The sequence below is a fragment of the Aedes aegypti genome, unplaced genomic scaffold (genome assembly GCF_002204515.2).
Source record: "Aedes aegypti strain LVP_AGWG unplaced genomic scaffold, AaegL5.0 Primary Assembly AGWG_AaegL5_hic_scaff_654_PBJ_arrow, whole genome shotgun sequence".
Classification (NCBI taxonomy): Eukaryota; Metazoa; Arthropoda; class Insecta; order Diptera; family Culicidae; genus Aedes; species Aedes aegypti.
Window position 1 is genome coordinate 47,483 of NW_018736336.1, and position 10,243 is coordinate 57,725.

The 10,243-nt window shown below is 43.2% G+C and overlaps 1 long non-coding RNA gene across 1 annotated transcript; it reads right to left on the minus strand.

Moving 5' to 3' along the window:
• Window positions 1-8,995: 8,995 nt before the first annotated feature.
• On the minus strand, window positions 8,996-9,418 carry LOC110681278. The gene is made up of 2 exons (XR_002503149.1): window positions 9,127-9,418; window positions 8,996-9,061 (listed from the first exon to the last, which is right to left on the minus strand). It is a non-coding gene; the product is annotated as an uncharacterized LOC110681278 (long non-coding RNA).
• Window positions 9,419-10,243: the final 825 nt, after the last annotated feature.

Sequence of the window (10,243 nt, forward strand, 5' to 3'; positions counted from 1 at the left end):
GCACTGCATTCTTGTATTGGATTTACTTTAATGGCATTGTTGTTAACAATTCACAAAAAAAAAGTGAAAGAGAAAGAAAACATGATTTGTGCAGGCAGAGCCCCATAGGCCATGCTATACCAGTTAGCACGCCCGACGCCCACCGATGACAGAGTGGGTAGGCTCGCACCATCGTCCCGCCCTTCTTTTTTTTGAGATAGGCAGTTCTGTCAGGGTGTAAATAGTGTTTAAGTCTGAACCAAATTAGACTGTTATATTGGATACTTCTCTCATTTAGCTGGAGGTTGCTGCAATCCTTCGTTGGTCCATTGGTTCTGACGATCGTTCCCGTATCCGCGTTTCCTCGGCCATTACACTGTTTACATTGCATTGTTGCTCGTGGTAGTGGCGGGTTAAATATGAAAACAAGGATAGGGAGAGAAGAAATGTTAGTGATTGTAACATGCTTTATTGCAGTATTGGCCACTGTGTCATACAAAATTCGCTCTTTGGGTTCCCACGATAACAATCCCTGAAACTGATTATGAACCACATAAAATTTATCCGATAGAGCAAAAATCTTAATGTTTCAATGTAGGACAATCCAGCTTTATTGCATGTGAGAAGTTCTTGATGATATTCTCACAACGGCCATTCAGAATGGTTCGACGAATGTAGATAAAAGATCATTATGATAAAATTAACGCGACGACATGTTAGTTAGCTCAAAAAGATTATTGTATTTGCAACTGATAATTTAAATAGTTAAGCTAAGGGTCGGTTATTGTATATAATTTATAGATATGGAGAAGTATAGAACGAGAAGTAATGACCTTCCACTCCATCTTCAAGTGCTCCCCACAAGCCCAACACTTCATTCTGTCACTTTAGAACGTCCATGTTGTAACTTGTTCACACAAGAAATCTGCCTCTGTTCTGCCGAGTTGGCAGAACGCGCCCGTACCCCATTCTGAACCAAAGGACAGGATTCAACTAATATCATGGTACCTTAACTACAAATACAAAAGCTACTTCTATGTTATTTCCACTACTACGCTCACGATAATTATGTTATGATCGTTAGAATAAAAACGGTAGAGGTTACTACTACATAACAGAAATACTACCCAAAGAACGCTAATGTCGCCAGTGTTGGTATTTAGACACAATTTTTATTTAGAAAACTATTTGGATCCGAGATTTTAGGTGCAGATTGAGCATGTTTGATAAAACAAGCATCCTGTTTTCAGTTAAAGAATGTTTAAGAAGTGGATGATTCTGTTATTTATACTAGCTATATACAAGAATTCACTATTGATGTAATGTATGGATATTGAATAAGTTTCAACGCGCGATTATAATACTTCAGTTTTCGTGCTGTTGTATTGGTGTATGTAGTGGGAAACCAATCAGTTTGGTGATTCTAACGGTAAAAAATAGCACGACGAAAGGAAAGTTGATAATCTATCATCATTATGATTTCAGTCCTAATTTCATGATCCGTTTAATAAATTCCGCGTATGATTCGGCAATTTTAACAATTTATACATGTGTATTCGAAGAAAACAGACTACGAGCATTTATTACCTTGCAGATATTTATCATTTTCTACAGCCTAATTTAATAATACCTACATTGGTTGTAACAAAAATTTGATCTTGGGATGTTGATTTGCCTCCTAATCATAGTTTCGACAATAGTCACATGCTTACTATCCCTTATGGCAGTGTTGTTGATTCTATTGTCTATCGCTCATCAGTTTCGCGCCACCCGGCAGGGACTTGGTCCTATGTACCCAATACTCTGCTGTGTCTTAACTTCACGCAATACATTCTGTAGATGTGTGATACAGTTTGCGGAATATTATGATTTATCACTTCGTTCAGATGGAAAATTCTGTTATGGTACCATATTCACACATCAGATAACGCCCACCTGGAACGATGTAATACATCGGAGACATGTAGATTCAGATGTATGTATACGATCTATGCCTAGTTCGGCTCTGATCGACAGGCAATCAGTGTATTCAGTTTTTCAACTAGCTTGAAGCGATGAACGTTTCAAGACAAGCTCTCCACTATATCTGCTAGCAATCACCGGTCGTCGATAGACATTTCGGTTCTTTTCTGCTAAAGAAAGATCCGATTGTATGCCAAAGACTATGGCTCATGCTTTTCAATACAGCTGGAAAAACAAGAACTACACCCAGCACCAAATAGTACCGTAACTATGAGGCGGACCGGAAGGCACAGAGAAACAGACGTAACACTTAGAACAAATTGTGACCAAAATCATAGTCGCGAAAACATGTACGCCCAATGCTAAAAACACTGTAGTTGGCCGATGGACCAACAGGTGGCGGTAGTGTGTAAACGTCAAACACGAACAAAAACGACGCGAGCGCTGCGGGTGGTCGATTGACCACCTACCAGATATTCGAATCGATCGTTAAAAAGTTGGTCGATGGACATCGATGAGAGTGTGACGTCTGTTTGTCTGTGCGGAAGGTTTGATGAGCAATCCCCACCAATTAGCAGCGAATTTCTTCAGCGAGCAAGGTAAATGCTCGCAAATAATGGTTTCACATTCTGAAATATGTACATAAAACTATATAATTATTGAAAAGCTTATATGTACCAGCTTACCGTTACAAATTTGGCAAAAGCTCGTCTGTTCGGACGAGTGAAAGCAAAAACTCCTTTTTTGCAGCAACCTTTTACAGTGTAGCTCAAAACTAAAAGTAAAGCATTTTATTAGATCAATTTGTTAGTTAGTGGATCGATTTCAATATATTTTACCACTCACATAAATGGTTTTCTTTTTCCTCTTCCAATTCCGAACAATAAATTTGCGCTCTATTTCGCTTAGAACCTAAGAATTCATTCCGTTAGTGTTACAAAAGTAAATGCGGTTGATTATATTACTTACAAATCGTTGATAATAGTTATTTAGATCAATAAAGTAGCGATTCACTCAAATAATGAAAATATAATCTAGCACGCTTTCAAGATCACTTCCAATTCCCTTTCTTTTTCATAATCTGTCATATAACCTGTCATCTCGGATGTCACTTCGCAGCAGAAAACCCAGTTGTTGAGCGCAGTGGTGCCATCAATTCCCCCGCCCGTAACTCTGGTCAGCCTCGAGTGTTTGGCCAGATTTACCTTCGAGTTCCATCACCGCTAGCTTGGTCACAGCCCTGCGAAGAATTTTCCTATTAGTCCTAACTAGAGCCTGACGTACACGACCGTCTTTTCCAAGAATTAATCGCTCGACTCTACCACGAACCCATGTTCTCCGGTTATCTCCGTCGGTGATGTAAACCAAGTCTCCTACCTCAATCGGTTTGCTCTCTCCAAACCACTTACTGCGCTGATTAATAGTGGGTATATATTCTTTAACCCATCTCTCCCATATCACGTCTGCCAGTTGTTGCGATCTTATGTATTCGTCCCTTAGAGCTGCTGCAGTATCAGTTACATAATGTTGGAACTTCCGTTCATCTGAAGGAAATCCCCGAAGGAAGTGGTTAGGGGTTAATGCCTCTACCTCGGCAGACTATTGGGGTACATAAGTTAATGGCCGAGAGTTTATTAATTCCTCGGTTTCGGCTAGCACAGTCAACAAAATTTCGTCGGTCAGTCGTCCGCCATCCTCGAAAGCCTTCATTACCACTTTTGCTGATCTTACCAAACGTTCCCAGCTCCCACCCATGTGGGGGGCTGATGGTGGGTTAAAATTCCATTGGGTACGCGCATCAGTGAAGGCGTCCGCCACACTCGATGTCAATCTGTCGTCCAACCATTCCAAACTCCTTACTAACGGCCTGAAAGTTAGTCCCGTTATCTGAGAAAAAACTCCAGGGGTACTCCTCTACGGCACATGAACCTGCGAATAGCCATGATGCACGCTTGGCTTGTGAGACTATGTGCCACCTCCATGTGGATAGCCCTGGTGGTCAAGCAAGTCATTAGTGCTACCCACCGCTTTTCAGTACGCCTTCCGACGGTTACGATGACCGGGCCGAAGTAATCGATGCCGACGAAGCTAAACGGACGCATTCTTGGACAAAGTCGTTGATTAGGTAATGGCGCCATCCTAGGGGTCGTGGGGTGACATTTACGAATTTTTGCACCAAGCGCAATCTTTGGAGATTTGTAGAACCGCCGCACGCAAATTTGGAATATGAAAGCGTTGGCGAAACCTCATTCACCACTGTTTTCACGATTAGCGTGTCCAAACTTTTGGTGGTAGTACAACAGCAACTTTTTCGTTATATCGTGGTGTTTTGGTAGCACGATTGGGAATCTCATTTCGAATGGAATAAACTCTGCATGAGCGGACCGTCCTTCCATCCTTATAATATTGTTTTCGTCTAATAGCGGCGATAGTTTGAACAGAGGACTGCAACGTTCTAAGTGATGTCTCCTTTCGGCTGGAAGGTCACGATTTTTGACCAGTGTTTTTAACTCATCTCCAAACACTTCTTGCTGGGCCGCTTTCCACAGAACATTTTCAGCACGAGAGTATTCTGGCTGTGTGTAGGGCGTCACAACACCTGCCAGTGGACGTTTGACGATCCTCAGTAGTTTTTTTGTGGCTGGTACAGCTGTAATCCTTTCACCCAACTTCTTTTTACGGCAGTTTGCAATAAAACGAAAAACGCAGATAACCGATCTAATCAAAGTTTTCCAAGACGAAAAGCGAGCAGTATCGATAACCACTTGTGGCAGAACCAATTTCGTGAAACAGATGAACGGCGCGAAGCTCTTCCTTCGGGTTCGGTTTCACCATTTCATAGGACGGCCAATTTTCCTCCCGGCGATACAAAAATTCTGGACCAGTTACATATTCACCTTTTGGGTCCAAGGGTGCATAAGACTTCCATTTCGTCAGTACATCAGCGGCATTCATTTTACTAGGAATCCAGCGCCAATCGTCGATATTCGTGTGGGTGAGTATCTCGCCTATACGAAAAGCCACAAACTGTTTATATTTTCTGTGATCCGATTGAATCCAACCGAGCACAGTTCGAGAGTCGGTCCAAAGCATAGTTTTTCCAATCGGAATCGAGTGGCCCTACTTTTATAGACTGCGAAAATCTGGCGCCAAGAACCGCTGCCAACAATTCTAGCCTAGGGATAGAAAGATGTTGCAATGGAGCAACCTTTGCTTTAGAGGCTACTAACGCAGTCCTGGGAAGGCCGTCAACCACCGCACGGAGATAAGCAACACAACCGTAGGCGTTTTCACTTGCATCTGTGAAAATGTGCAGTTGTAGCGTTTCGTGATCAAGAGAACATATGGAAGAAAAATAGCAGCGAGGGATTTTTCAAAGCCTCGATCGTTGGCATTGCTGCGGTCCATCGCTTCCATTTGTAAGCGGACTCATCGTCGATCATATCATCCCACGCGGCATCCGGAACGCCACAAATCCTGAATTATAAGCCGTCCATGGATTGTTAGCGGTGATAGGTAGCCATGCGGGTCAAAAAAAACTCATGACGCAACTGGAGACTTGACGTTTTGTAGGCCGCAAGTTACCGGAGATAAACGGTTCAAGTTCGCTTACGTAATCTGGTTGAAAACTGGAACACGTCTTCACCCGCGGATTCCAAGCGACTCCGAGCATTCTTCCGTTGATGTAGCTTTGGGAACTGAAGTGTACGAGCTGCTCCGATCTGGGTTCACCTAATTTATCGAGGAATACTGAAGAGTTCGAGACCCAGCCGCGATGTGAAATCCCTGCTTTTGAATGAATCAGTCTCACTTCCAGTGCTCGTTTAAACTGCTTGGTCCAACATTGTCGGTGCTATCTAAATAATCGTCGACATAATGTTTGTGGATAATCGCATCGACTGCATCCGGGAACTGATTAGCGTATTCTCGTGCATTCTTATTTTTGGCGTACTGCGCCGAGCATGGGCGAAGATGTCGATCCAAATGTCGCCACGTCCATTACGTAAATTTTGAGGCGGACCGGATGTATCGTTTGCGATACAAACCGTTGGGATTGCTTGTCGCTCTTCTTTATTCGAATCTGGTGAACATTTCCATAATATCACCTCCAAAGGCAATTGGGCCGCTCACGGAAATGGTACAGCACGACAGGAAGATTGGGTCAACAGGTCCGGGGCCTTTAAGTATGCTGTAATTCAACGACGATCCGTGTACAGCTGCTGCCGCCGTCCCAAACCAGGCGTATTTTAGAAGGTTTCTTTGGATTAAGCCACCACGTTCAATGGAAGGTACCATACCTTTTCCGGGCTCGGCATCCCTCCAAATCCTGTGAAGTCAGTTTAATGTGCATACCCTTTTTCTAAATAATCTTCAATTTGCTTGGAAACGTTTTGCTGCAGTTCGGGATTCTTGGACAGCCCTTTTTCCAAGATTCTTCATCCGCTTAATCGCCATAGGATAACTATCCGGAAGTTGCGGATGGTCCTGCTTCCACAGCAAACCAGTTTCATACCGGTTTCCAACGCGAACAGTTGTCTTCTCGCAGCAGTTCTTTTGCACCAGACGATCTTCTGCTGATTCTGGCAACATTGAAACGGATATCCCTGAATCTCTAGCACGTAGTGACTTCGAAGTAATTCGTGCAGCTCGTTATCTGCTGGACTTCTAATATCGTGATGTCCTCCAAAACATGCTGACGATTCAGCGGCTTTCTTGTGGACCATAAACCGTCCAACCAAGGTGTGTGCGGACAGCAATTGGCTCACAACATTGCGATTCGTGACTCCAATGGTGCATAGACATGTAGATGTTTCAGTCCAATTAATATTTTGGGGCGTGCCGTTGTGAATAATCCAACACTGGAAGACCTTCCAAGTGGCGATATTTAGCTGCAACAGTAGAATAATCTAAAGACTGCTTAGGCAGCTCCAGTCCGATCAACGGTGTGTACGTTTTTTCAGAACGAATGCTCGCTCGACTCTTGTCCTGAAATCGTTAGTTGAACTACTTTGGAATCACGTTCCACTCGTTGTAATTCCTGCTGTCCATTTTACCAAGAATTGGCTGGGATACTCATCTAGCTTAATGATCTCCGCTACTGATTTCTCACGAATGAGTAGGAGGCACCTTCATCAAGAAAGGCGAGTACAATCCACTGATCGCCTTCCGCCGTTTGTCAGCCTAAACCGGTACCATTCGAAACAGAATAGGTTTCTGCATCTGCAAATCGTGAGCGTTACAATCAGCTGTTACCGCACACACGGGCGATATTTGATTTGGAGGGTGGAGCAATGGGTGGTGACGCTCTTCACACGATCCAACATTACATTTGGTTTTGAAACGACATCGCACCTGTCCATGTTCGTTGAGACAAATACTGCACAATTTCCACCGGTTTACTTCTTCCATTCGCTGTTCCCATGAAAGTTTGCTGAATTCTTCGCAATATCTTACTCGATGATCTTTTCGATTGCAAATACGGCACGGTTTGCGGCTTTCTTCTCGCTTCTCTAGCTTTTTGCTCATCTGGTCCTCTGTCGTTGATCCGCTTGATTGGTGATGATCTGCTTCACTGATGTGGGTGTGCAGGAACCCTTCCGGGTGTTTCTCCTTTCGCTTCGCTTCTCGCTTATCCTTTCCGATTCGATGGCTCTGTTCTATTTGCATCTCTCCGAAAAGCGTCACTTCACTAGCATCGGCTACTATTTCTGACAGAAAATCCGCAAAGGTAGTTAACGTACGTTAGCCTGCTGGCGTTTGTAACGTACCCACTCGAGCTTAGTGGTGGACGGTAATTTTTCCACTAGCTCTTGAATCAACATGGGGTTGACCAAATGATCCCGGAGGCCCGCAGCAATCAGATGATCGCTTAGTTGCTGTACAACGACGCCAAATTTGATGAACGTTTGAAGTCGATCGATTCGTGGAGGATCCGCCTTTCTAGCCTTTGTCACCAATGCCTGAAGAAGGAGCTCCGGTCTGCCGTATAGACTCTTCAATGTATCAATAACAGCTGGCACGGTTTGTGGAAGCAGCAATCTGCTTCTTACTGCTTCTAATGCGACTCCTTTTATACTTTCCTGCAATCTGCCAAGATTCTCCAAATTCGACCAGTTACAGGCTTTGTTGCTATTACACCAACTGCTGTAAAACAATGGCCACTCTTCTGGCTTGCCAGTAAATATCGGTAACTTCTGGAACGGTCCTTTCCGAGCTGCGAGTTGAGCCTTCGACAATCGTGGTTCTGCATGTTGTTCCCCATATTCATCGTCGTTGCTAAATTCACAGTCATCACTTGAAGCATCATGACTGTTGTGCAACTGGAATTGAGTTGCGGTTCTACCAAGCGCCGGTGGACATCTAAGTGAAGATAGATTCAATCTGGATGGATTGCCCGATGGTTGGTTGCATTGCGATTCAATGCCAACAGGGGTAGAATTTTTCGGATAAGCGCCTCGGTGATCAGCGTTATGTAATAGCTGTGTTTGATTCACTGGATTTTGCGTTTGATCCTCCAACGTCCTGTCATCTCTAGCATTTTCGTGCGCCTTTCTGCTTCCTGTACCTCTAATGGAAATAGCTCTCGATCCATCGTGTTCCACGGACAATTCCTCTTTCCTTTTCTGAAACCTTTCTTCGGCCATCCTCTTCATCTTTAGCATCTCTCGTTCTAGCTCTAGTTCCGCAATACGCGTCTGTTCTTGGCGCTCTAACTCCCGTTGAAAATTTCGTAGCTTGATTTGCCTCATCAGCTCCAGACTATGTTTATGGGCTTCATCGGCCTTTTGTTGCTCCATTTCGTTAGCTATCCACTGTTCACTTTTCTCGTATCCTGTGTCGCTCTTTGTAGTATTTCTGCATGCCTCACAGTCCACGAAATATCCTTGACCTCGTCTGTAACGTCCACGCACGAGAAGTGGAACCAGCGCTTACAGACATCGCAGTAAACCATCTGCTGGTCTGCATGATTCGGCTTATCACATAGTCCACAGTCATAGCCGGTGGCATTGAGGTTAGAATTATCTTCCTCGTTATCACTCATCATTTATTTTTGAGTTTGTTCGGACGAGTGAAAGCAAAACTCCTTTTTTGCAGCAACCTTTTACAGTGTAGCTCAAAACTAAAAGTAAAGCATTTTATTAGAACAATTTGTTAGTTAGTGGATCGATTTCAATATATTTTTACCACTCACATAAATGGTTTTCTTTTTCCTCTTCCAATTCCGAACAATAAATTTGCGCTCTATTTCGCTTAGAACCTAAGAATTCATTCCGTTAGTGTTACAAAAGTAAATGCGGTTGATTATATTACTTACAAATCGTTGATAATAGTTATTTAGATCAATAAAGTAGCGAATTCACTCAAATAATGAAAATATAATCTAGCACGCTTTCAAGATCACTTCCAATTCCCTTTCTTTTTCATAATCTGTCATATAACCTGTCATCTCGGATGTCACTTCGCAGCAGAAAACCCAGTGGTGCCATCATCGTCGTTAAACCAAAATCTACCAAATTGTATGCAGTGGCCGCCACACAGTGCTTCGTGCCTTGGACAAAAGTCAAAAAATCAACTTTCATATTCGACCGAATCAAGTAGGCCATGATGTTAACACATGTTTTGAGCGTGTAGTACAGATACTAGAAAGTTCGTGCGCTTTTCAAAACAAACCAAACCACCACGTGTTGACAAGTTGTTTCATCATTATATATTATTCATTGTTTTCGTGTCAATCTAATCCCTCTTCAATTCGCTTTATTCCCATTCTAATTATTTTTTCAAAGTGAAAACCGTCATGGACCGTGTTGAAACAAGTAAGTAGGAGTCATTCCATTTAATTTTCTGGGATATATTCTAACAGTTGTAGAAAAATATGCTTCTGAGCTATAAGCTCTTTAATACAGAAGAAAATTAAAACACTAAATCTTCTTTTTGCCCATACAAAAAAGTACCTCAAAGTACCTTTCTGAAATACACTTTGTTCCGTCTCCCAACGGAAGCGAGAACCACTGCCAGCAAACCCATCAACACTCTGCCGCCAATCAACGAGCGCCACGCGTTCGCCAGCGTGAACGACATCGAAGACGTATGTCTTTTACTTTTTCCCACCACTTATGCTCAAGCCAACTGCAGTCTCAACGGCTGCATCAGTTCGTTTTCACCCGACGTCGAGTACGCATCGCTTGCGTAGTAAAAGTGAAAATATCAATGTAGAGAAGAAGTAGAAATAAAGTTACTAGTTTTAGCGTAGCCGTCCGCGTTCAATTCCTTCGCATCCCAAGAAAGTTGGCCCTTGCCAATC